Raw genomic sequence first — 27,774 nt, forward strand, 5'->3', positions numbered from 1 at the left:
GTTCTCCCTTAAAATATGAATAAAAACAAGGATACATAATACTTCTAGCCTCTTTGAGATCAGGATCAAAACAAAACAGAATTGGTCTCACTGACAGACTCAGTCTGAAACCAGTTTCTTCTTGTTTATATACACAGCAAAGGAAAAAAGAAGAACACATACACACTTACACATGGAAAACAAAGCTAAAAAAGGCAATAAGAATGAGGTTGTTCTCTGTGGAAGGTTTAGAAAACAAAAACACTGTGATAATGCCTGACAATTTTATTGGCAACCAAGGAAGCTTTAATAGAAACGCATCACAAATGAAGATTCAGAATCAATAGGATGGTCAGGAAATGATGGGAGACTGTATGTATCAGGATTTTGCCACTACTTGCGATAATGGTAAAACAGAAAAATGAATTTTCAGTATTTCCCATACAAGAGTTAAAAGAGGAAGTGCTGCAATTTCCACAATTTTGCTTTTAACATGTCTAACAGTTCTGACAAACAGTATATATATATATATATATCATCACAGGAATTATTTAAAAAAAGGTGCAATTAAAAAAATGAATGGCATGAATTTAAAGAGCAGAATTGTTTTAATTAGTTATAAATATTACTATAAAGATGTTTCTTGTATGTCAATAATTAAAGACAGAAGTTTTACTTCAGTAAAGCCCATAAAGTGTTGCTGATTTGCTTAATGCTGTTTTCCCTGTCACGTTTTTGTCGTAAGGTCTGATTTTATTTATATTTCATGTCTTCCAAATGCAATATTTTAGTGCTCTAAATATAAATAACGTCCTGTGTTAACTCTAAAGCTTTTGGAATTGCTTTGTGTATGAACGCTGCTCTATAAATAAACCTACCTTGCCTAGTGCTCCTCTTTGACTCGTTTCATTTGTATGTATGTGAAACAATAAATTATTTTTATTTTCTGCTCATCTACAATGCATAGAGACTCGCTTCAAGACCTTTCCACAGAGCACTAACATAACAAACCCTTGCCTCAAGCCGGCCCATTTGATTGGCTCGTTGATATCTCACAGTTCTCTTGTTATCTCGCGATACTCAAAATCCTTCCCAGTGAGAGGCAGACCCTCAACTGTATTCAGTTGCTGTTGTGGCTGGGAGGCAGCACGGTCAGTCAGTCTCTTTAGTCAAACCGCTATCAGCCTGAGGAGAAACAGGACTCTTTTACGCCGACCGACCGACTGAAAACAACTCTTACGGCCGTCCCTGACAAAACTCCGGCTCTGCACGACATCTTTAATCCTGCAGGTAAGGTTGCTAACGTGAAGTCTTGTTGGCTCCCTCTGTCCAGACACTCATTTGCAGAGCTAGCTGATATTCTCACAGTTCAGTTTCACATCAGCAAAGACACATTTAAACCCCAGCAGCCTTCGTTTCTTCGTCTAGCACATCATACACTCGCAGCATTCCAACATAAAGTCTCAAAGCCAACCTTTAGCTCGTCGGCCGGTGTTAAAGGAACCAGAGGCGGAATGTGGGAACTTCAAATCTCACTGTTGACTCTGTCTGAGGAATGTAAACCCCCCGTTAGCTTGTATGCTAACATACATCTGCTTAGTATAAAGTAGCTGTTGGCTGCTTCACTAGCTTAGCAGGCTAAGTTGCTTAACAGATGAATACAAAAATTAAAGCTTTGTCCTGTTTGAGAGGTTGTGATGTGGTGGCCACGAGGGAGCCATGATAGGCTTTTTGTGAGTGAACCAGAAACTGACAAACTTCTGCTAGCTAAGGTCCAGTCACTCGTGTTTGTCAAAGGCAGTTTTCAGTTTGTTTACAGCAATGCCGTTTCAGAATTTCACAACTGTTTTATTCCGATATATCTGGGTATCTTGTGAAATGATAGGATTTCTGTTTATGTGCTTAAACTTCAGTGTTGTCCCCCACATCCGTGATATTCCTACCTTCTAGCGACACGCGATTATGCTGACCCCCCGGTTCATGGTTGTCTAAATCTTTGATACTTTTTGGATAGCGCATGTTTGAAAACATAAATCTCTGTTATTTAATGACGGAAAGCAGATAACCCCTGTTTCATAAGACAGTTGCATAGTAGATGGGGGAATCCATCAAAAACTGCAGGCATAATCCTGCACACTGTGCTGTGCATGTTTGGTTGAAATTAGTCTGCAGCAGGGTTGGAGTTTAACTTTTATGGCTGGTGGATTCAAAAGTCTCACAGTCACAGAGATTTTTTTTTTTTTACCAGCCTCCATACTTTCACAAGTAGCATCATTTGTTAACGTATAATAATGAAGGCTTATAGTACTCAAGTCAAAGGCTATTTGATAAAAGAGAGCAAGTGTGTAAACTATTCAAACTATTGCTAATGTTAAACCTCCTTTTTTGACCAGTTCATCCTCAACCATGCAAACATCTATGGGGAACTATAGATTAATTTGCTTTTACTTGTGTTACAAGTGGAAGACTCACTAGACTATTATGTTTACTACAGTCTCACGCCAAAATTCAGGCTTTGTTTAACTACAGTGGACTTGTGACAAGCAAGACATTTATTCAAACACACCTTTAGCAGATACTCCAGTTGCAATGGAGAACTACTCTCTAGTGAGTCAAACCATCCCTGCACACGGCTGCCTGTAAACATTTGACAGCAGCACTGACACAGAGAAGAGGAGGTGAGGGTTTTTTGGTCAGCTCCATGAGCTCGGCTTTGCTCATAAAGTCAGAAAGAAAAAGCTGAAAAAAAACAGGTTTAATTAATGCTTTTACAGTAACAAAATCACTGTTAGGTTAGGCTCACCTGCCCCAGTGGTCTGAAAATTGAGCATTCACCTGACTCTAGGGCTGAACAGTTTAGGAAAATCATCTAATCGATTTTCCTTATATACCAAAAACAAGCTATAAATCATGCTATATTATAACCAACACAGTATTAGATAAAAATAGAGCTGAACAGTTTTGAAAAATATCTAATTGTGATGATTTTGACTTGTATTTCAAATTGGATAGGAATTGATGTGTTGAAGAGAGTTATGATCTTTATGTCATTCTCTTATTTAGTAAGAAAAACATACAAAAAAGTAGGATTTTTGTAGAGTATTCCTAAAAAACTGCCTGTGGATGATTGCATGATATGAAGTGCGTAACATCTCTGCTGCAAAAAAAGATGTAAACTGGTATTTTGAAACAAATGTCAGCTTAAAGAAATATTGCACCCTCCACAATTTGAAAATTGCAGCAGGCCATGTTGCGATTTAATCTCATTTTTAATTAATTTCCCAGCTCTACCAGACACTCCTCAAAAGTACCTACATTTGACAGGAGGTAGGTGCTAATTTTCCCCTGTGGTCTGCAGGAATTTGCCAGAAATTTATAATCATCACAAACAATAAATTACCCTGCATTGAGTGCTCATTGTTTATATTTTTGATACCATAAAATCAAAGCCTGAAATGATGCGCTGAGATTATTACAGAAGAGACCAGGGGGGTGCAGTGAATTAAGAAATCTTGCGTATAAATATATCTGCTGACTTGATTCCACTGGGAACAACATCCTTTTGGCTCTGGCTGACATCAGATACAGTACTACCAGATACATGTCACCATTATGGAAGCATTGGTACAGATGCCTCTGTTAAGTGTAAACTATTTTTTACATTTTTTCGTACACCAAATTCAGTAGGGCTCAGCGATTTGAGGAAACAATCTAATTGCGATAATCTTGTTCAATATTGCGATTTGATATGCAATTTCTTTTTTAGTTCCTCATATTATGCATTTTCAACCAACCTAAGCAATAAATCATTCTATACTTTAACCAGCATAATATTGAATGGATACAACAAGGGCTGAAAGATTTAAAAAATATAGATTTAATTGCAATTATTTACACTCATATTGCAAACTCTACATGAATTGTTGTGTTAATGGGAATGATAGTATTTATGTTTATATCATTTTGATGATACATCTACAAAAAGAAGAAAATATGAATTTTTTGTAAGAAATATCTATATCTATATCTATCTATGTTTGCATGATGTGTAGAGTATAAAATCTCTGCAGCAAAAAAATGTAGTAAACTGGTATTTTGTCACACATTTCAGATTGAAGAAGTATTGCACCTTCTGCGATTTGAAAATTACAGTTGACCATATTTCGATTCAATAAATTTCAATTAATTGCCCAGCCCTAAAATTTAATTTATGAACTTTTATTGGGCCTTTATGAAAACATGTTTGTCTAGTGCCATGACGTCCTTAATAAAGTTTAACTTGAATTGAATTGAAAGCAGGTGTTTGCATTGAAGTTGAACATTCTGGTATTGTGACAGTCTTAGTTCTGTTGCTATAGACTGGAGGTAAAAGATCACTAGTGAACACTTATCCTGAGCCAGCCCCCCACCCTAATCCCTCTGTGTACATTGTTCAGGCTATTTCAGGAAACTGATGGTATGTGCCTATATCTTTTTAAAAAGATGGGTATGAGTATTTCATGCTGATGATTTTTAAAACACAAGGTTTGTTAAAAATATACTCAGTTCAAATCAACTTAACTTGCACAGAGATATTTCGATACAATGAAAATAATGCTGAAATTAAAATAATATATTAGAAAGTGTAGCTAAACAACAAAATAAAGCTGCAAAGTAGAAGTAAAGGATTATGCGCTTATGTGGGTATGATGTAATCAGCACTAATGAAGAAGGTGAGAATAAAGCAGAACAGTATGAAAGCCGACTGAGGCTTTGTGTACAATAAGGACAAAAGATGTCATATGGGTTTAAGTGGTTCCCCATGGTTGAGCCGAGTGTACTGCTGAAGCTGCTCCTATGTTGCTGAGGAGAGGTGAGAAAAATCTATAACTGACATGGCTTCAAGCTAAAAACAATGATTCCTCTAATCCCTCTATGTACAGTTATGATCAGAAGCCTTATGGTTAGCTTTAGAGGCTGCCACTCCAAAGAAAGACTGTTTGTTTGTGATGTTAGACCAATTTTCTGTTTTGTTTTTGTCCGATCTATGCTGACATAAAGGATATACTTTTTAGTAAAACATCCTCCTTTAATGCTGATTTCTTTCTGGTTGGATGATTATGAAATACTTCACTTGTTCTTTAGAGGAGGAAGGGTTTTTTTTTTTGTTGCAGATTTTATCTGCACAGCCTGTGAGAAAAGGCAGAATGTAAGAGCAAGCTGTAAATGAACGTGCACCTCAGTAATGAGTTGTTGGATCCACTGCAGCTGTATTTTTGGTGTCTGTTAAACCTCCACATCATCATGTCCTCTGAAATAGGAGTCGAAAAACTTTTGTTGTTTGACGTTTTGTTGATGGAGGCAGAGGGTGTTACCTACAAGCGAAAGACCTTGTTATTTTCGAGTTAAATAAGCAGATTAACTATAACCATAAAACAATGTAAAATTCAACAGTTTATATACCAATCAGTTGTTTTCTTCTGTCTTTTGTGACAAAGATGTAGTGAGAAAAAGAGCAGAAACCTTCCTTGATATTTCTACACTGCAGAGTAACATACGCAGCTGAAAACATCTGATGGAAATAAACACCGTACATGAGACGACATCTGTGTTTTTCAAAAGACTTCTGGAGCTTATTTCTGCTGGTGTGGACCTTGCTAAGTGTATGTCTCTGAATCTGAATTCCTCACATGAGACCAAATTAAGGAGTGTCCTTGGCTCCTCTTGTGTGCCCAATGCAACATGTACCTCATGCTTACAAATACTTTGATGAAAGAAGGGACAGGAGCAGCTTCATTTTGATGCTTTAAAGAGGTACATTTTCATACAGTAATGATGATTGATCATGTATTTACATTGCTGAAGACTAATTTGGATTTAATATGTCAAACTACACTCCAGGCAAGATGAAAAAGACGACAACTGAAAATCAAATACCCTACATGCTTCTCATTTTGCTAAAGAGCCAGCTGAAACATGTTTGAATGCTTCTTAAATTCCAACTCACTTATCAAATGTTACACTCTCTGTCACAGCTAACCCACTTAGATTTGGACTCTGTAACAGAGTTTGTCCCCATATGCAAGTGTCTGGCAGGGGTCCTGGTTCACAGCTGCCAGAATCTGACCACATGGAATACTTTGTTTGGTTTAGATAACTTGCTGAAACTGCTGTTTGTGGGTAAAAAAATCCTGGGTGTGGAACCTTCCTCAGAGGCAGATAAAAGTATCATTGTTTCACTGATTTACTCTGCTTGAATACAAGACTGTACAGACAGTTGCCAAGTCCAGTAAAATACAAAATAGGTGTGGGTTCATAAGAGACCAATCAACAATGCTAACCAGCTCCACCCAAATGAAAGAGAAGAGAAAAATAAACGCAACAGAGATTTTAATGCAGACCACAGCTAGAGGTTCATTCACACAAGGGCCAGGTACAGTTCTGAAGCATGCACACTTTATTTACTTTGTGGCTTATTTTGACTTTCTTTGGTCAGAAATAACTCTGCAATTCTTTAAATGATAGCCAAAAGGAACACTTGTATTCAGTGCTACATAAAGTTCATGCTGCGCAGCTTTATCGGTGTGCCTGCATGAACAATCGTACCATGCCAAAGCCCCCCTCTTCAATCCATGCCCGAGCTAAGGAAGTGTACCGTGCCTGAGCATAGGACGGAGCACTCACACTAGGGATGCACGCAGTTAATCAGTAAAACGGTTAAAATCATATATCAAATTAGCCGGTGCAGGATTCACTAGTCGGTTAAACTAATTACCTATCATTTTTTTATAAACATGGGCTTGAAGTCCCTGTCTATAATGTTCTTTTAAACTGTAACGAACCTCCCGCCACTAGAGGCCGCTGTAGCTTCAGTTAATGGCCACTGCCTTTGAAAGTTTTTTAAAGTAGTAAATGGAAATAAAGTGGTATGTAGGCTGTCGAGGGTTGAGCTCATGTTTAACTACTCACCTGATGTGGCAAATATCAAAGCACGATATTAATCTGCAGAGAGGAACAAAAACAGGTGGTGCTAGCTTTTAATGCTGGCCACGCCGTAGAGAGTGTATCAGGCTAACATCACACCCGCTGACACAATGACCCTGTGAGGAATTTGACTGTTTTCTAAGGGTTTTCTCCTCTTTAGACTCGGTTAAATGAAATGTAGCATTTAGCCGAATAGAGAAATAAACGCTTAGGAACATCCTTAACTCACACTGGTCAAATAAACAGACTTTGGGGCTCAAGCACATTTGCCTGACATGAGTGTATATGTGACAAAAAGCAGCCATCTTACAGTAGTAGACACAAATGAACACCATACTTGTCAAGTTTAACATTGTATGAAGAAACCTTTAAAAAATGAGTGTAAGGAGAAACGCAACAAAACTGTTAAGTTTGTCTTTGTTTTCAATGCGTTGAACCTTCAGGACACTTTCAAAATAAAACGACTCAACTAAAAAGGCATAAGCAAGCATAAACACTAAATAGGAGATATGTTTATGGCCAAGGTAGCCATCAATATGTCTTTCAACTGTTGTTTTGTTTTTGTTGTTTCTCTTGTCCCGCTTTCTGCATCACCCTCTTCTCTCTGTTCCTGCTTCTCCCCCACCCCCTCCCCAAGTGGCCCTGGCAGATGGCTGTCAACACGATTCTGCTCCAGGTTTCTGCCCGCTAAAGGGCCAGTGTAACAAGGCTAAATTCTGCTAGCACTGAGCTCATGGTGCTAAGCACTTGCTCTACAATACATCAGACCAGCCCTTTTTGTTAGGTGTGTTGATATGACTTCAGTTATGCAGCTAAATAAAAAAGATGATCGATTGTTTGATTCTGAAGGGATTGACAATGCCAGTTGATGCCAGCTAAGCCAATAGAAAAAAATCAGATGCAGTAGCCTGGTTTCAACCTGTAGGGGGCAGTCAATATGTGCAGTTCTTACATGAAATTTAAGTGTTTAAACTTTGTACTCAAATGTTGAAAGTCAGGCCTGAATTATTTAACAGCACTAGTAGATGTAGTACCATAGGGCCCTATGAAATTTAAACAACCAAAGGGAACTGCAGTATCTATGGAATCGAGGAATTATTAAGCTAACTGATACTCGAATGTAACATCATTTAGACCACGGGACTTTATAAAATCTCGAGTCCGTCCGACTCAAGTTTGAAGCCTCACATTGCTCAACACTGAGCTATGTGATGTTTGCCGGTGTTTCATGCAGCTGCTTTGACATGCTGTTATTGTTTAGGAGGGGGTGGGGTGAGTGTTTGTGAAGTGAGGCACAAGTAGTGCCCCACTTTAGTGACCCCCCCCCCCCCGCGAACATGTTTCGGATATACATTCCTCTCTCTAAAAGCACACAGCATTTCACAAATTTCGTTCTATTGCCCAATTCCGTGATTCCGTTAACGTGGAAATCATAGGGCCCTATATCCATTACTTTTCAGCTGAAAATGACGTGGTCTGAGGGTTAAGGTGCATTTTAAATGTAAACGAGCTCCCTCTTACCCTTTCTCTCTTCTTTAAGGTGTGTCCAGACGAGTGGTGTGCTTCTACGGCTGTGTGTGGAGATACCAGGTGAGGAGCAGTTACAAAAACTCATTGTGATGTTGTGAAGACCATAAAGTCTGAACCCAGCATCACATTTTGCATTTTAGACAAAAGTTTGACCATAAACTAAGGACTGGGTTGGTAACTTTTAGATACCCCAGATGTACAACTATAGGCTTCTTATTAAGATAAGAAAAAAGTTGGAGTTGTCATGATATGTCTAAAATCAAAAAGTATTAAAAAAGTATTAAGTATCAAACTCACTTGTAAAGTTAAGAGTACTAGCTTTTAGATAATTTTCCTGTATCTAAGCTGTACGGACTTATAATGCTCTTTTCATGCATGTGTGGGTTCTCGCTGGGTACTCTGGTTACCTTCTACTGACCATGAAGATGCTCATTTTGTTAACTCAGGAGTCTAAATTTCCCATAGGTGTGAGAATGAGTGTGACTGTTTTTTTAATCTCTATGTAAGCCAAGTGATTGATTGGCGAGCAGTCTAGGGTGTATGAAATAAGTGGTATAGAAAGATAATAGATGCATGGATAATCAGCTACACTTTTACCTTGACTTAGAAAATTCTGACTGAGATGGTGTCAAACCTCCAGAAATGCTTTAGAAGTATAAATTCTGAGTTTAAAGTGCAGTATGGGGTGTTGTTTATAGTCCAGATACTTTATCCCCCCACTTGTAATCCAGATCATCATAGCAGTCATTGCTTCAACTTTGGCAACCAACATTGATCACTGGCAGCCAGCCTGGCTACGGTTTCTAAAAGTTGCCGTCGGGCGCTGTCTGGTTTCATTTGGTGCTCTGAATTTACACGTGAACCAGAAAGGCAGTGGAGTGAAACAGACACAAAGCAGTTATTTCCCCTAGTGGAAAGTGAGGTGGAAGATGCTCACATTTCAGAGCCAGAAGGAAAGAGTGGTATTTTCTTGGCATGAAAAAGAGATGTATCTTCATGTGTTAATGTTCATCATACTCTCATATTTGTGTTTTCCTGTTAGCTGCTACACATTTATCAAGACATACTGATTAAATTATGTCCTTGTGGATCATGAAAACAATCAAAATAGGGGGTTTCAGTTAGGAATAAATTGTTTTACCTTGATTTTATATGCTAGTTAAGCTACAGTGTGCATCCCTCAGTGTTTAGGTGCTATAATGAGCCTTACCATTAATAAATGTATACGTATGGTGCTTTCTTTGTCTCTCATCTTCACACTTTTGATCTTCACACTTGGACACACACGGATAAAAAGCACACCTGAACACACACTCTGAAAATATTCACACTTATAGATCAAACACTTGCTAGTGTCTGTAAAGAATCCCATTATTCTGCTGTATAATGTGATAAATATACTGTCTGATACAGCGAGCATGGTCACATTATACTGTTTTCTTTTTAAATCACTGGACATCGTTTTCCAGTGCTTTGTCTATTGGTATAGTTTTTCATCGTGATTACACATGAACAATGTCCCCATGTTATGAGGTATGGTTTAAGCTGTAAACATGCAGCATTAGGTTTTGTTTGAAGTCTTGTCACCACTGCCTTGTACGATCGCTTGTTTCCTGGTTTGCATGTTGGTTTTTCGGAATTACTGCTTTAAACTACTTACTGCCTAAAGCTGCTTAAAACTAGCTGATCCCTGCTTTGTACCAGCTGGCAGGAGATAACAAGTGAAAAAAAGACATATATGTATATAATCCAGGAAACAGATTAGTGACAATTATTGGAAATAAGAATTTGAAGTTAGTTTGTGTATGGTTTATGGTTTGGTTTATGCGAGTTCATAGCCAGGGCAAGTGTGCCAGCAGAGACTTGCAGAGGAAACCTCGTTCCTCCGGGTGTATCTGCACTATTTTTGAGAGGTGGCAGATTGCAATAATTCTGCAAGAAGTTGGCGGCTTGCTAAGTAGACATTCTCCTAATCAGCTCTCAGAATTTACAGAAATGCCAAGAGAGGCAATGCAGTTTATTGCTCTGTGAGATGTTGTTTATTATGTAGGTGGACACTAATACTTCATTTAGGAAAAGATCAGCTTCTGAAATAAACCAACTTACAACCAATTTAGAGCATTACAAAGAGCAGTGAAATCCATAAATCTCAGCACCTGGTGAAGTAATCCTTTACTCTCTGGTATTGATCAACAGCTCCATCCGCCCCTCCTAGATGTATTAAGGCCATTTCCTGCTGTGGTGCAAAATATACCATTTTAGGAGCGACTCCACCAGCAGAATCCAGCATGAAGAAGGATGTTGTATATATCCAGTTTCATGCTGCAGTTCTGTTCCATGTACTGAATTATAGAATTGTTTTATTGTTTATTTACAAAGTTATGCACCCAGTCCTTTCATTTTTGCAGAGTTCCAAGAGTTTTTTTTAATGTGTCTCTGCCTTTTTCAGCCTTCTTTTGTATTTCCAATACTGCAGGGATAGTGTAATTAGGTTGTGGGTAAATATTGTTACAGAAAGACCCAAGCCCATCCAGCATCATGAAGTGCTTTAATGCGGACTCTTTCATTTTCAGTGAGCTCTCCACGTTTTACCATTTTGAACAGGAATGAGGGATTTCAAACTGAATTCACTCAAATTTGAGCCGGCTCACTGGGCTTCTCTGAGAAGTCAGAAATTAATTAAGCATAACATTCAACCACTAAAACAAATTTTTCTGTTCAGGAACGCAAGTACCGAAATTTCTGGACTATAAAGTGCACCTGGATATAAGCTGCAGCAGCTAAATTTAGGGGGAAACCAAATGTTGCTTTCGTTGTTCGCGCAAACTGCCTGTCTCACTCTTTTCCGGCCTCCAACATTTCCTGCTGGAGCCCGCCTCTTAAAGGTGGGGGACGTGGACCGGCTATAGAGCCCATAGAGTTTAAAGGTGGGGGACCATAACCTGTAAAATCCATAGATTTAGAAGGTCCCCTAGTGGCCGTTAGCTGTAACTAATCTATGTAAAAATCCATAGAATAGCCGCATCGTTGTATAGGCCGCAGGGTTCGAAGCATGGGAAAAAAGTAGCGGCTTATAGTCCGGAAATTACGGTAAATAACTCTAATTTGACATATAAATCAAGAAATATTAATGTGCTTTGCTATTTTTTCAGTTTTTTAAAATAAATCAGTAAATTTTAAAATTCATGGATAACAATAATAATTATATTTTAGCATTAAAAATATCATTTGGGTTAAAAAGCTTCTACATATTGGTGTATTGCAGAATTGCAATACACCAATATATTGCAGAAACATAAAAAATGATTTTGGTAATTACCAATGCTTTTAATTTAGGGCAGCTGTGGCATAAACCTTACTTTGGTCAGGGTTAGGGTGGTCTAATAAATTTGTTAAGCACTGTATATGCTTCAATTTCCTTTTTTGTTTAGAAATCACAATATACATATCACATTAAGAAACTATTAAAGTGTCCGTTTTTCCTATATTATTTAGCCTTGGTGTGCATGGAGTTTACTTAGAATTATTTAATATAATTAAACTAAACTCTTTAATTCCTCGAGGACCACTATTTGCCATAATTTTTGGCATACAATAATATTATGCCACCCATCAATAGGCATGGAGTGAAGATCACCCGTTTATTCTGTTGTGTAAAATAACAAAATATGAAAATAAAGGGAAACGAATTTACACAGGGAGCTCACGTTGTTCGCATAAACTACCCATAGAGCTGGCAGCTTTGTGAATGATGCATCACTACATTTTATTTTCCTCAGTTTATCAGATTTAAGATGTAGAGCTGCCTGCTTATCACAGCTATTTTTGGTGTATTTAGAGACCATATTATATCTCTTTTTGCATGAATTTCAAATGGTTGAATATGTTTATCATGTTGTCTTTAGGGGAAGCTACAACTGGTTAATCCTCTGAGCCGTAAGCTCTTCTTTTTTTTTTTTTTTTTTTTTTTTTAAACCATTTCTCTCACCTGGATTTATCATTTTAAAAAGCGTGTAAAACATCAACCCTGTGGTTCACCGTCAAGCTCCAAACCTCATTTTTGCTGCAGCAGTGCCACTTGAATTTTAAAAAGGTTATGAAACTAAAAAGACAAAGGAAAAAACTAAACATAAACCAAACATTTGTATTTGTTACACACAGTAAACAGTAATGACAGATGATAATTCTCTCATCTCTTGGGGACCAAAAAGTGAACAAATAATCATTCTGTGAAAAAAAGCCTTCTAAACATTGACTTTTTACACAAAAGTTTTTGCACTTTTTTGTGATAGCTTTATGTGAGAAATTATTCAAAGCAGTTCCTGTCTGTAGTGACACAGAGGGCCACATCACAGACTCTCTTTCTCTCCGTTAGGAGCTGTTCAGGCCGTCTCCTGCATGAGCTGCCCAGTCAGACGTGCAGTTTTACAAAGCATGATTCACCAGTGCAACAGCCTGCTATTGGCTGGCACAGCTCATGTGACAAAAACAGTCTTGTGGCTAATACTAAGCTAGCAGCAGAAACAATTGAAAACAGGTTAAAAATGGATAGAAAACGTGTAAACACTGTAGTTACTGGTGTGAATTTAATCTTTAAATGCCATCCAAGATCTAGGCATGCGAGAAAAGCCTCCATCGGAGGCTCTGAAGGATAGAATGATTAGAACAACATAACAAAGGTCTTCCAGTGGAAAAAAATAAGTGACTAGGACTTACAGTTCAAAAGTTATTTAACTTTAAATAGCCCGTGTCTTTCTTTGTCTTATACAATGTTAGTCTCAGAGGGTTTACAAACTGCAGTTTATTTAACACTGTTCCTGACTGTTGTGTTCTCTAATTCGTTAACTGCTGACATTTTTTAAGCTTTCTTGCTCTTCTAATTAGCCTGAGTATATGGTAAGGCTCCCTTTGCACCTCACTCAAATGAAAGAGAGAGCTGTATTGGTGGGAGGGTTTGATTATCTTGTTTTCATGATCATGTGAGTCAAAATATAATAATGTATAAACTCACTGAATTGCCCAGCACTGTTGTGATGCATCATTGTCTGACAGTCCTCAGTAAGTCAGTTATAACAGAATGGCTGTATTGTGATATTATCAATATCATGGGCCATAAAGGTGGACTGTGTCATTGTGAGTTTTCCCGTGACTGTAATAGTCACTGAGCTGTAAGTGTGTTTGAATGGCTCAAAAATCTTCCTGATTCTGTGACATTGAAAATGTTTTTGTCTTATTCCCCTTTTGATTTTTGTGGTTTCCAGTAAATAATGATCACCAGGCTCTAACTGCTGAATTTGGCAGAGTGCAGTTTTATGTCTCTGTGCTTTGATTTATTGTTGATGTATGTCCTTCCAAAGCCATTTCAGTCTCTTCTCTGATGAGTGCCCTTAATCAGCACATTTCTCCACACTGTACAAAAACAGTCAAGTGTCCTTGTGGCTTAAGATGTCTCTACTTGGTTCTTATATTCGGCCCTTTTAAAACATAAAGAGGCAAAGGACAAAGAGCTGTCGAATGGTTAGAAGTGTTTTATATTTAACTCCACTTATTTTGCACTCTTTTTGTGGCTCTTGTTCTGCAGAGTGGGAGCAAAGTAGAAACCAGATATACTACTTACAGCATGTCCAGTCCTTTGCTGTGGAAATAACTAGCTTTAAACCTGAGGCTACTGCTTGCTGTCTTTGATCCACCTGCTCCCTGGATTATCTGTTGGACTATAAAAGAAAATCTTCCCTGTTATTACACCACAATGGCAGGTTTAAACATGTCTGTCTCAGTCTAATTGCATATTTTAATGCAGACGGTTGTCTGCCCAAAGCTTGAATATCTGAAGATTTAGCCACTGTGATGTAGCTGGGTTAAAACCAGTGTCTTCTGAGTAACACTTGATTTTAAGGTGTTAGTCCAAATTTGACTTGGAGAAATTTCTATCATATTTTGTATTTGGCTCTACCTCTGTAAAAATGTTCCAGCTAGTGTGCTGTCTTACTTATTCTTCTTAAGTTATTTTCTGTTTAAATTGTGCTGCAGGAATTTAGAGTGTGTCATTTTACATCTATTATTATCAGATAATTCTGAATTATGGAAGATGAAACACATTGAACATAGAAAGCTAATGCAACATTTATTTTCATCTGTGTTTACAAGACCTCTTTTTGGAGCATGTTTATCATCTTAATTAAGCTTTAAAGGAAAGGTCTGTGTGCGACTGAGTCTTTTCTCACACTCTAGAGGCTTTCCCATCTGTTTCCCACCAACAGCCCAAAAAGATAGTACTGACTAATTATTAAATGATTTATGTATTATTCTAAATATTTTCTCTGTACTTTCTTTGGCATTCATTGTGAAGTTAATATTCTACAAACTTCTGGGATCTGTATGCTTGCAAATGTTGCCCTTAATGATGGTTAATAAATCTTGAGATTCTCCAGTTTTTGATGATTTTAGAGAGATAATGGAAATATTTAGGGAGCAGGAAGGGTTGTGCATTTTTTATTTGCCAGATTTAATGTGCATTTTTGATACTGCACATGTAAAAACCTATAAATGTTATAAAAATATATCTACTCTTTGAAAAAGATGGAAAAGATGGTATAGTTGACAAAAGGAAAGAGCAACATTTTATAGTAAGGTGTGTCTGAATTAACACACTTAAGTAATCCAGACTTGAATTCTTCCAAGTGCATGTAGCTTTAGAAAAGCTTGTTCACATCCACTGCTAAAATCCTGCTTTGTTTTGTCCACAACTTCCAGGCCATCAATCATAAACTAGTGCAGAGCTGAGCCTTCTTTTCCGGGGCTTTTTTCCATCTTTAGTAGTGCCACCTCCTGCTCGATATGTTGACTCTTAAACAGTGGTGGGAGGAAACTAGTGACATTACTAGGTGAATAATCTCACATCCAACATAATGCAAGTTGTAAATGTTTATAATTGACTGGTCTGAAGTCAAAACATCCAGAAACAGTCAAAATTGCACAAGATGGGATCACAGTGGTGGTTTGAAAATGGTCTGAAGTTGGTTCCCAGTATATGGCTACCTTTAGTAGGCATATACTTTAGGATTTTAATACAGCAAACAGCATGAACTTCATCACAGCAGCTGACTGAGCCAAGCAGAACTACAAGCTCTCTAAGGCACCAATATCAGAAAAACCTCCAGTGAAACCCATCCCTACATGCACCTTCATCCCCAATGTCTAGGTCAGGGATGTCGAACTCAATCACAGCAGGAGCCAAATTCGGAATTTAGGTCTAACCTGAGAGCATAAACTGTCTCCCTCATTTTCAGCAGTGATGAATTATGAAAAAAAACTAAGCACTGATGATAAATGAGATAAAAAAACAATCAAAATGACAAGTTTAAAGGCTCAAAATCTAAGATTAAAAAGTCAAATTTAATCATTCTAAAGGTCAAGTATGATTTGAATTTAAAACCTGAAAAGTCAACCTATGAGATAAAACGTCAAAATAATGAAATAAAAAGTCAAACTTATGAGTTGTTGGATGCAAAATTGAAAATATGAAATAAAAACATGAGTCAACTTCTTTTCCTGCATTCTGACCTTTTATATAATTTTTACTCTTTTTTTTCAAACTTTAATGACTTAACAAGGAGTTTATATTTACATTTTTATGTTACAAGGAAATCTGCAGAACTCAGTGGGCCAGTTATGATAAAAATTGCTATGATCTTATAACTGTACCATGGTCTGTATTTGGTCCTCGGACCTTGAGTTTGACACTCCTGGTCTAGATCCAAACTGTGTTAAACTGTGCTGTTCCTATGAGATGCTATCAGTGCTATGATCTCATTGTGGTAGCAAAGCAGTATTTGCTACCACCTGGGTGGCTGTAATGCTGTTCAGACAGAGCATTTTTATTGGGGTTGTGAGCCTGAACTGATAAAAATAACCCATCTGTAATTCTGGTGCAGACTATGGAGGGATCCAACCTTAACCATTTAGCTGGGTAATTGCATGCATCCCTTGAGAAAACATGCATTAATTTGTGTTTTCCCTGGCCACATTTCTTAAAATTCATGCATATTTTGTGATAAATTTGGATGGAAACCCCACTAATGAGACAAAGTTTTCACTAGTACAGATTTAATGTAATGTTTCTACAAAAAAGTTCTCCCCTCAGTCACATATTTGGCTGTTAATGGCAATGTCAGAAAGTGAGGAGGGTTTCTTTGTCTTTTTACATGAGTTAGATTTGTGCTTAAAATATTGCTAAAATAAGACATGCATGTTGCTGACAACCTATCCCAATGTTCAGGTTGTTCTCATTGTATTATCATTTAAAACACTAACCTAGGACTTATGCCGTATTGCCCATACCTCCTTCTACAAGAGAGAGGATTAGATGTGTGTTGTTAGTGACTAATCTGGCAGATGGCACTTCTACCGTCAGTGCTCTTTTTCTTGCAGAAGTTGACCAGAAAAATCCTCTTTAAATTAGCCGTTTATTTCTGCTCCTCACATCCCACCATCCTCCGAGCTGCTGTCTTGTGTATGTTGGTCCTCTGAGACCCTTTATTGCCATGATTCACTTGTGCTCTTCTGCTGCCTGCTGAGTGGATTGTGGATATCATAAAACAGGCCAGTTTTATATCCACTTTACACAAAAGACCTGTGTTTAGATGTTGTCCTTTTTCCCAGCAGGGAGCTGACCCTCCTCTGACTCTTTAGTCCTCCAGGGGGAAGGGAGGAAGTCCAGGGGCCAGATCACATATTTTATGATAGGGGGTCTGGCATGGAAAATTAAATTCAGACTTTAATCATTTATTTTCTCAAGAATCCCGTCTTAAAATAAAGCAATGAGAAACACAGTGGTAATACTGGGATTTGCACAGATTTAGGGTTAAACAGCAAACACAAAAATTACTTGTAAGATTGGAAAATAAGTCAAATGCTGGCTGTTCTGTGTTTTAAGAGTCCACAGTGTCATCACACCACTGTCGATAATGAGAAGTGCCTGCTGTTTTCTCTCTCACTTGGGCACTAAAGCACCCCCACCGTGGACCTGCTGGATGTAAACATCCCTTTTCTCTTGACATTATTGCCTCCATTGACAATAAAGTGCCATATTAACTGTAATCCGCCACATATAGCCTCAACAGTCTTACAAAGCCAACTCTTAATGCATCCAAGAACAAAGTAAGCACTAACATTAGTGAAGAGGAAGAGAAGAGAATTCTGTGAGTGTAAGTGGCTTTCTAGCAGACTACCACCCTTTTCACAGAATAGTTAAGCGCTGTTGTGTAAGTTACTGATATCATGCTGTTAGACCATTTTCTTTCAGATGGCCTAAATGTCATTGATGTCTTTCCCACAACATGCTGGGATGTCATGCTGTGATTTTCCTTCTTTAATGGTGTTGAAAGTCAGTTCGTCACTATGCTTGCTGATGGTCTTACCAACAAAGAGCTGATGGTTTACTGCTTACAAGCAACTTCTTAACTCCTGATAAACAAAAAACAAGAACTGTTACAGTATCTCTGATGATAATGCTGTCCATTAACATTATATTGATGCTAATGGTCTGCATGCTGCAGTAAACTGGCTGCTAGCAATACAAAATGCTTGGGGGTACATTTTCATGTACGGCTGTGCAATGTGCAGTGCACCTGCGGTCATTTTATTGTGTGTTAGCTGTATAACACTGCTAACTTTTTAGATTAAAAAATAGGTATTAAAGGAGCAAAAACTGTAGATAGGATTGCCCTCTGGACACGTTGGCGCTCAGAAAAAGTCATCAGGGTGCACTCTTTCAACAATCAAAATGCCTTTATTTTCACAGAGTGGCCATGTAAACCCTTAAAACTCACATTTTAAGCTATTTCAGCATTAAGTCTTAATCATGAAGATTTTGATTCGACTTCCTCATGAAGTACTCGGAAATTTAATATGGCCTTGTATTTATGCTTCTCCCTGACACTTATATAGGTGCAGATATTGCAGAATCAACATGGATGCAAATGCTGTGATGGCAATTTAAAAATACACATCCTCTTAGATGCAGCTAACAAAGGGCCAAAAGGTAGCAGCACGGTAAAATACATGAAGCAGTGCTTAAAACTAAAACATACCACCAGTAAGATTAGATGAGATGAGATAAGATAAGATGAGATAATACTTTACTGATGGATTATTTCAGGTTTCTGGAGAAAACAGGGAGTTGGGAGTTGGTTATAAGTCATTGTTATGTGGAAATAAATGTATTGGCATGAGAGGAAGATTCGGAAACTTCACAGAGACAAAGAAAGACTGGGTTATCTCAAAGTTTTACTTTGAAGCTTCGGTCATTTGACAAATGCACAGGCCAAGAACATTGAATGCACACATTGACAGTTATTTATACACTAGATGCCCGATCCAAAGAGTCACCCGATGTGACCACTTCAGTTCCATAAAAGTACATTCCTTGACCACTATTTCTAGTAGCCTGCCAACTAAGCCAAACATAACTTTGTTACATCATTCCATTGTAGAACAAAATATTTTCTCACTAACAGTCATGCAATATACAAGCTTTGCAAAAAAAGGTAAAATACTGCAGAAACACCAGTCTTCATCTACTCATCTACAATGCTCCATCCTAATCAGCAGTCAATAACAACAGCTAGGCTTGCTACACCTGTCTGATTTGTGCCATCACATGTTGAACTGAGTGATTCTTTAAAGTCAAAATTCCCCTCAATTTTTCAATGAAATCAGAGGATTACTAGCAGCACTTTAATGTTTTATATGCAAAGACTTTAATCACACAGAATAGCTGATGCTGAAGGCTGCATGCAGCTACTTACTGAGCGTGAGTAATGCTATTTAATCTCCGCTCATAGGTTTGTTTCAGAAATTGCAGTGAGTATAGGTTTTCTGCAATTGTAAAGCAAGGTATCCTTGCAAATATGTGGGCTTGGAGTAATAATGAAAGCAGAATATTAATTTGGAAGGAAAAGCAAAAGCAGGAGAGACAATAGAAAGGGGAATTCTAAGTTAAAAAGCTAAATAGTATGGCATTTGCATTTTTAATAGCTCAGTGAGAATAGTCTATTTTGATATTCTTTGATTTAATTACCTCCGGCAAGGAGGTTATGTGATCGAGTGGGTTTGTTTGTTCGTTTGTTTGTTTTTTTTAGCAACATAACTCAAAATGTCATGGATGGATTTTCATGAAATTTTCAGGAAATGTTAGAAATAGCGTAAGGAAGAACTGATTAGATTTTGGGACTGATCCAGATCACCGTCTGGATCCAGGAATTTTTTAAAGGATTCTTTACTATTGGGAGATAGGGCTGCGCTGTTACCACTTTACACCAGGAGATGGCGGGCATGAGTAACTTGTCCAAAGTTTTGGAGTTTATAGAGTTTGAAAGATGCACACCCTGTCGAGGAGACAAGTCGGAGCCTAACAGAGAGAAAGACTGCGAATTGTAGGGAGAATACTCACAATGCTGGGAGGAATAGAGGAATATTCACCCTCTGCCATGACTTTCACACGTAGCGAAGCCAGTGCTTTGCCTCATCGTGTCTCCACCCCACCGGCAAGGGAGTAATCTGCAAATTAGATTTTCGAAGTGATCCGGATCACCGTCTGGATCTAGGAATGTTTTTAAAGGATTCTTCACTATTGGGAGATAGGGCTAATGGTGGAGGTCTGTGCTCCCTGAGTGCTTTTCTAGTTTACCCCTGGAACCATTTGTGAATGGAGCGACCGGCTCTGCAATTTTAATGGATGTAAACAGCACAAAACTTTACGTTTTTAATATTGCATCTCAATGCTAAAATGACTTCCTGCCATCCATCAGGACCATCTCAACTCCTACCCTCCATATGTATAATGTGTATTACAGTCCAGTTCCTTATTACCAGGATGCTAGCAGATTCAAAACATTCAAAAGCCTAGCCAGCCATCTTTTTTGCTTACTAAAACCATAAACAACAGCCAAACTGGACAAAAATGACATAAGTGCTCGTGTTTCTCTTAAATTGAATAAGATTAAACACAAAATCTTCTGCAGAGGAGGAGGCCTGGATCCATCCTCCAAATTAGTTGAAAAACTTGAACTGTCCGCCCAATATGGTGCATATAGAAGTTTTAATGAGTTACAGTTTTTGTTGAAGTATTTTGGTTTTCAAAAGTTGGATCTTCCTCAGAAGACTCAATTTTCCCAAACACAGCAAACAGACAAACACATGATTATGGCTGCCTTTGTTAACATTTAGCCCTCTCTTCTTAGCCAACAAACTGTGTTAATTTTTGGCAGTGGATTGAGAGGGGGTGGGATGAGTCAAGGCTCTCTGTGGGACACGGCTGTTCTAAAGCCTTGCCCTGTGACCCTCACAGCACAGCCAGCCGTAGCCCGCTTCAAAGGCAACAAGCAGACAGCTTGTGTCTGCATACTTTGGAGCCATAACCCCACCCCAGGCACCTTCCTCTGCACCCCTCATCTATGCTAAATACCAACCGACAAAAGAAAGTGGCCCCTGTTGCCCTAAGGCGTGCATACAACTGATATGGACCTATGCTCCCGTCTCATCATTCACCAAGCTTTTAGCTTTCAGAGAATAAGTCTTCAGAAGAAAATGTCCAAAGCTGATTTTTGTGTGTGGATGTAACCAGGATTAAGTCTTTCCAAGGAGTTGTAACTCTCTACGGGGATCGGGATGCTTCGGTTGGCTGACTCATGATCATGTGTGGAGTGCTGGAGCCTTTGCCGTCTGTCCTATCTGCCACTGTGTCAGAACCCAAAAATAATTCCCCTGCCCCTTCACACACATGGGTTAACCTCTCCTCAGGCCGTTTATTTAGTGCTTCTTTTCTGTGCCACAAATGTCTCTTGTGACAGTGAGACTTCCAAGTATCTTTTCAGTGGTAGTGTATAGGGATGCTCCAGTGTCGTCTCTCCCTACTGGTGATCTGGGGACGTTAATAACGCCTCTTTGTGTTTGGCTGACAAGCTGAAAGCTTTTCGCTTCATTTTTACTCACTACACACACTTTCCTTGTCATTCAGTTGTTCAAACAGTTGTGGAAGTGATGCTATAAAAACTTGGCACATGCTAAACAAACAGCACATTTGTCTCCCATGTCCTTGGTTTTTGGTGGCTGTGCCAGTGGAGCATGTACATTGACTTTCGTAGTTTGTGCTCAAGTTTTTGTATCCATTCTGCTTTTAAAGGAAAATGTCTTTTTTGGGGGGTTATTTCTTCAAAATTGTGGCCATTCTGAGCTGTTTGGGTCACGCTGACTCTCTATTTACCACCTCTGCTGCCTCAGAGGGAAACATTAAAAATCAGACTTGAACAAAACAACTTGTACCTGAACAAGCAGGTTTGGCTTTATGTACATTTTAGCTCTATTTCTTATCTCTGTGCCCAGCCAAGACAACACAACAAACAAAAAAGGGGATTGGATAAGGGATATTCTGGTTTAACCTTTCTGTTGGATATTGCTCTGACTGTAGCTCAAATAGTTACAGATTTTTGTTTACAGCTCAGTTCTGCACTATTCTGTGTTTACAGCAAGCATGTTAGTGTGCAGCATCACAAAAGCTAACAACGGTAAAGCAGTTTGGAGGTATTTCATTCCTTTTATGCCAACTTCATCAATTTAAAGCAGTTCACACACAGCTCATGGATTGATAGTTTTACCCTTAAGAGATCTGAGGGACATTTTGGGCTATTCAGTTTGTATTTTCAAGCCATTTTGGCTGTGTTGAATGAGTAAAGCAGATATTTGCCATAGGATCCTTATCTTTAAAAGAATTGTCATCTCCTTTTTTAGCCTAAAATGACTAAGAAACACAAAAACTAATGTATTTGTTCCTAACGATAAAAAATGTCCCATTGAAAACCATTGAAAACCCTGTTTTTGACACCACATTTATCTTAACATAAACTAATGCATCCCGTTGTGTTAAAATTTTCTTTTGGAGTACTAGCTTTCAATTTTTTATTTCATGTTCCTCCTATAGCCTCTAAAACTGACCTATAAAGTGTGTTGCACTGTGGTATAATTCTCTGTAATTCTCTGTCAAAGTAGTTTAACAGAAGAATAGTTTAAGCCTCTAAATGATGTTGTACTTATGAAGGAGTTCTTTTCCATCCAGTTAGCTTATTGAAGGGCTCCGCTAATGTAGTGAAATGTCTCGGGGCAGACTTTTCCATCACCCTCTCAAGAGCCATCTGCGCTGACTTCCCAATGTGTAACTACCTAAAGTGGATAAAGGATGTCTTAGTTAATAGTTTTAATAGCCATCTTTACAACTCAGCACCCCCCCCAGTATGGCTAAACTGGGAGACTCTGAAACTCTCATGCTCTCTGGACAGAATTAGTATTGTGCTACCTTCCTTTGCTGAGCCTCTGTGACATTCACACTTGATTAGGCTTGCAAATGAAGTTTTCCTTCTTTTGAGGTAGGAGGCCCAACCTTGGCCCCAGAGACCTGTTAAGTCTATATTAGATTGGCTGGACATATTAAGCAAGGAGGATTGTAGCTGCAGCCCATGCACTTGCTTCATCAGCACTTGTTTCAGCTCTTCGTCATGGCTCTCCCTACTTTATGTTTCAGTCACATCCAATAACTGAGACTGAAGTAGAGAAAGTAGGACAGAGTGGCAGGATACACTGATGACATGATCACCTATGCAATCTAATGAAATCTATACTCTACTACTTTTCTGGTTGAGGTGTTGGAGTGTTTTATCTTGGAGGTGTTCCTAATATTTTGCCTCCTCTATTTAATTGTGCAAGGTGAAATAATTTCTGTGTTCTCTTAACTACAGCTTGTTTATTTTTTTTCACTTGAGAAGAATGTTTTTTTTTTGTCTATTCTAAGCACTTGATCAGGATTGTCTCAGTGAATCACCCTGCTGTTAAACCTCTTGTTTATTTAGGGAATTCATTTCAATCTTAAATTTAAGCTGAGTAAAGAGAGTCACATTGTTATTTAGTGCTCACTGTTTGTCAGCATGTTGTTTCAGTGCTGTTTGTTGCTCTCAAAAAAGCTGTTGAAGTAGTTAAAAATGCAGTTTATATACAATTTACTTGTAATACAAAGAATTTTTGGATCATTTTTTCACGTTTTTACATTGTAGCTGTGTAGTTTTGAAAATTGCAGCAGGCTATATTGCGATCCATTCTAAATTTCTATTAATTGCCCAGCCCTACTGTGCATTCCTGTTTTGTTTCAGTTCAAATGCTTTCTGAAAGTCTGGACAGCAAAAAAAAATCATGCAAAATGTGCTTATTTTCCAAACTGGATCCAAGCTGGATTTGAGGGTCGTTTGATGGTAATTCCAGTGAGATTACTGCAGCACTTCTGCATCACAAACACAGAGACTTCCATGTCCAGATCTGCTGAACCATTAAGTTTAACATGTTTAATGCTTGGATTAGTACAAAAGGCCTCAATACTACTTCTAATTATTCTCTTTGAACTATTTGCCAGAGAGTTGACAGAAGTGAAAACCTAACCAAATCACAATTTTACTTTAGTCTAAAATTAAAAGTTATACTATAACCAAAAGTTAAATAAAAATGAAAAACTGTTATTAAAATGTACAAACAGGGCTTGACACAATTTTTTTCCCCCTACTATTCACTGTGGCTAATGGTTTTCCAAAATTACTAGCCAGTCTGATTTTTCACTTGCATTTGTTGCCGGGAAATAATGTTTTATATTATTAAGGTTGACAGTGTTACGCTATAATTTACCTGATTTACAATCTTTTGAAATGTAAAAGAACACGGTTCTTCCAAATTTACTGTCTTTCCCCTCATCTAACCCAGGAAAAACACAACTGACTAACAAATGTAGGATGCGGCTTCACCACTTTGCAGTTTATTTAAAAACCGGCCTTGTTGCAGATAAGCATCTATTTCACAGACACTGGCACTAACGGCCAAGCACAGGTAGAGAGGAGAACAAGTTTTGATGCTGTAAATTTTAACCCTCCAAAGTGGCCAGTGGGAGTCGCTGTCATACCTGCCACGGCTCAAATCCACATTTGGCAGGTTGGCTGGTGTTCATAGTACAAGTCTAATTGTATCATATAAAAAGTTGAGTGTTTTAAATTGGAGTAAAAATAACTCTCCAATTTGTCTTTTTCACAGCTCATGGTATGACTACTCAACTTGTTTTTGGTAAAAGGCACTCTGTTAGCCCTGACAGTATTGTACTTTTAGTTCTTCCTCAATGTAGGCAGGGCCCAAAGCACAGCTTCAGGTCACTGCCTTTGAGCTTTTAGTTTACCTGTGCATCTCCTTGAAGCTTTTTGTCACAGCAAGGAGATGCATTTTGTCCCAAAGATGGCTGCAACCAGCAAGATATAGATAGATGTAAGTCATACAGCAGAATGACTCGCATTCCTATGACGCTTCTTGTGACGATGCTGTCTGACCACCCAGTGATCAGTGTTGATGTCACATTTTTGTTAAAAATATAAATGAATGAATAAAAAGCGGCCAGGACCCAGGTATGATACCTAATGGAAATTCAAAAAGGGTTGAACTTAGACAAGTCGAGCCAGCATGAGTTGGTAGAAATGCACCAGATGAGGAGTCACAGATAGCGTCAATAATGGTTCTGTTCATTTCAAGTGTTCCAGTCAGCCACAGTGACAGCGTATACAGTACCACAGCTCTGAAAGTGAAGCAGCTGTTTTTGACTATTTAATGCTCAGGTTTGAATATTTAAAGCTGTTGTTGTGTCACCAAAAGGACAAGGCACACGACTTATGTGCAAAGTTTTTCTGTGCATGGGAATGCATAATACGATGGATGGATGTAAATGAAAAATAGAAGAGCTGTGAGGCCTTGTAACATCTGTATCATGTCTGGTTAGTTATGATGTTGAGCTAAAATCAAGAAGGAAGCAGAGTTAATATTTTCAAGAAACCTGAAGTGCTTTCTAATTATTTGATTTTTTGAATTTCATGTTTAAAAAAGCATTTTCTTTGAGGCTGTCTGAATTAATTTCCTTGACATAACGTCTTATTAATAAAATGTGTTATCTTGTGGAATCACTTCAGTTAGTTAGCACGTCTAATTAGCTTTCTAACAATGTCTTACATCACCAAAGGGAACAGGATTTTTCATATTTTTTAATCAAATGATGTCTAGAGTCAGTTATTTTCTGTTTTTGCTTCAAATGATTGGTTTTACTTTTGCCAGAGCTTTGTCTGTTGCTTTTTTCCCGCCAACAAATGAGCCGGACATGAGTTGTCATTTCCAAACCCTCTCTGCTAATGAGCTTCTGCCCACTAGCAGGTCAAAAAGGTTTTAAGTTGGAGCTAACTGGTCAAATTCAGACAGCTCTATTCAAAATAATCAAAATGCCATTTCTACACCACAGGGAAGCACAGCGGCTCACTGCTGCAGCGCCGTTTCCTCACAGTAAGGAGGCTGCTGGCCTTTAGGAGATTTCCTCTTGTCCCTGTAAGTGAGTCTCTTTCAGTGTTCTGGGGTCCATCCACAACCCTTAGGCATGTGGGCTGGAAATGGAAATCTCTAGGATGCACTTTGTAAGAGTAAGACTTGTGGGAGTATTATTGTCCTTGTAGGTCCCAGTTGAACATGTTACATATGCTGTAAATCACTGCTGGCCAGTGTGTGTTAGAGGCCAGGTAAGTATCAGAGCTGAGATGTAAAAAGGCTTTTTAGTTGACATTTTGAGCAGATTAGAGTTAGCAAAAAATAGAAAATAAAGAGATTGGTTTGGGTGAAGAAAGGTTTTGGATTGGGATGCACTATATTGGATTTCTTTGGATATGCCGTTATATTGAAGGATGAACAAAGAAACAAACTTAAGTCCTTAAAGCATATTTTTTAAATCTAAAAATTGAGGATTAACAGCTAAGGAGTTCTCCACTGTAGGCCACTTGGACCTGCATATAACTCCACAAACTTATTTGTACATATGGCCAATATTTACAAAGGATATAGGTTTATTTACAGCAGATATACTGGTTGTAAGTATCAGTAGAAATGCTCTTATCTGCCAATACTAATGATCAGATTTTAAGCTAATACCTGGTGATGCCAGCATATGCCAATAATACCCTGCATCTCTAGTTTTGGATATCTTCAACACCAGATTTTGGATGGCTGAGAGTTTGAATGATACTTGAAAAAACAGGTAATGCAGGCTTCATATGGGCATTTGAATCATGTAATTATAATTTATATATAATTTTTATACATAGTCTGTTTTATTCTCAGGCATTATGTGACCAAATGCAGTGCGTTGTTGTATTTTCTAATACCGTGATACGCACACAAATATTAAAGAACCCATATCAGCCTTATCAACGTTTCATCCTTTATCCAAAATAAATCCAAAAAGGCAGCTTTTCCTTCCACCACTAAATTGGGCACAGATGGCCAAGTGGTTAGGTTGCAGCCTGCAGCTCCTTTCCTGCATGTTTCTCCCCAGATATCTCATCCTTGTTTCTGACTCTATGCACTGTCCCCCTCACTAAAAATAAAGGCATAAAAGCCCCTAGATATATTTTACAATGGCCCTGATAAATCTGAGGATAGCTGCTTACTAGAATTAACTTACAGCATTAAAATGCATTGCTGTGGAACCCACCACCTCCAATATACCAGTCAGATTTAATGGCCTCGTAGGCTTACGCAACAAGGAATTTGACTTGAGTAAGCTTTGCTCTTTATGTATGGAATTAAGTAGTATTTGAAAAATAAATAAAACTGAAAAAAGTGATTTCAATATGTACAAGCTCCTGGTAGGCATTTTTCCAGTATGAACAAGTCAGTGTGTATTGATGGCATGGTTGCAAGATGCAAAATATGCAAGAATGCTGACTAGACATGATCGGAAGTATAAGATGTGCAAGGATTTACATGAACTGCGTAAGATAATTTAAGATTGCTTGAGATCTTTGGGTGATCACGTATACAGCATACACAGGTCTCAATGAAGAGATAGATATCCACTCCTTTTTATAATGTGTATGCTGTGATTTACCTCTGCCATCATTACTCAGATTTATGAGTTTGTACATTAAACTGCTAGTTGTGAAAGTTATGGAATATTGTCTAGAGACTGGTCTATCTTGCTATTTATTACTATGCTCTATAATTTTCCACTCACTTGGTTCCTTGAGAATACTAAAAGAGTATTAGCTTTATAAAATGACAGGATGAGATGTACAAAACCTCTTGATAGGATGACGGTTCATCTCTGATCCATCAATAGCACCTACAGTACTTATAGGCGCCTCTCCAGTTTAATAATGTATTTTATGACGGCTTCCAGCCTGTTGCTCATTACAT

At 38.1% G+C, this 27,774-nt stretch overlaps 1 protein-coding gene across 1 annotated transcript in view; it reads left to right on the forward strand.

Moving 5' to 3' along the window:
* Nucleotides 1-1,119: 1,119 nt before the first annotated feature.
* Nucleotides 1,120-27,774, forward strand: part of glceb (glucuronic acid epimerase b) — a 104,238-nt gene continuing 77,583 nt past the window's right edge. Inside the window, exons 1-2 of the mRNA XM_041784256.1 lie at nt 1,120-1,269; nt 8,483-8,532. The gene's annotated coding sequence lies outside the window, so the exon portion shown is untranslated. The remainder of the gene's footprint in view (nt 1,270-8,482; nt 8,533-27,774) is intronic.

The sequence above is a fragment of the Cheilinus undulatus genome, linkage group 1 (assembly GCF_018320785.1).
Source record: "Cheilinus undulatus linkage group 1, ASM1832078v1, whole genome shotgun sequence".
In the NCBI taxonomy this organism is placed as follows: Eukaryota; Metazoa; Chordata; class Actinopteri; order Labriformes; family Labridae; genus Cheilinus; species Cheilinus undulatus.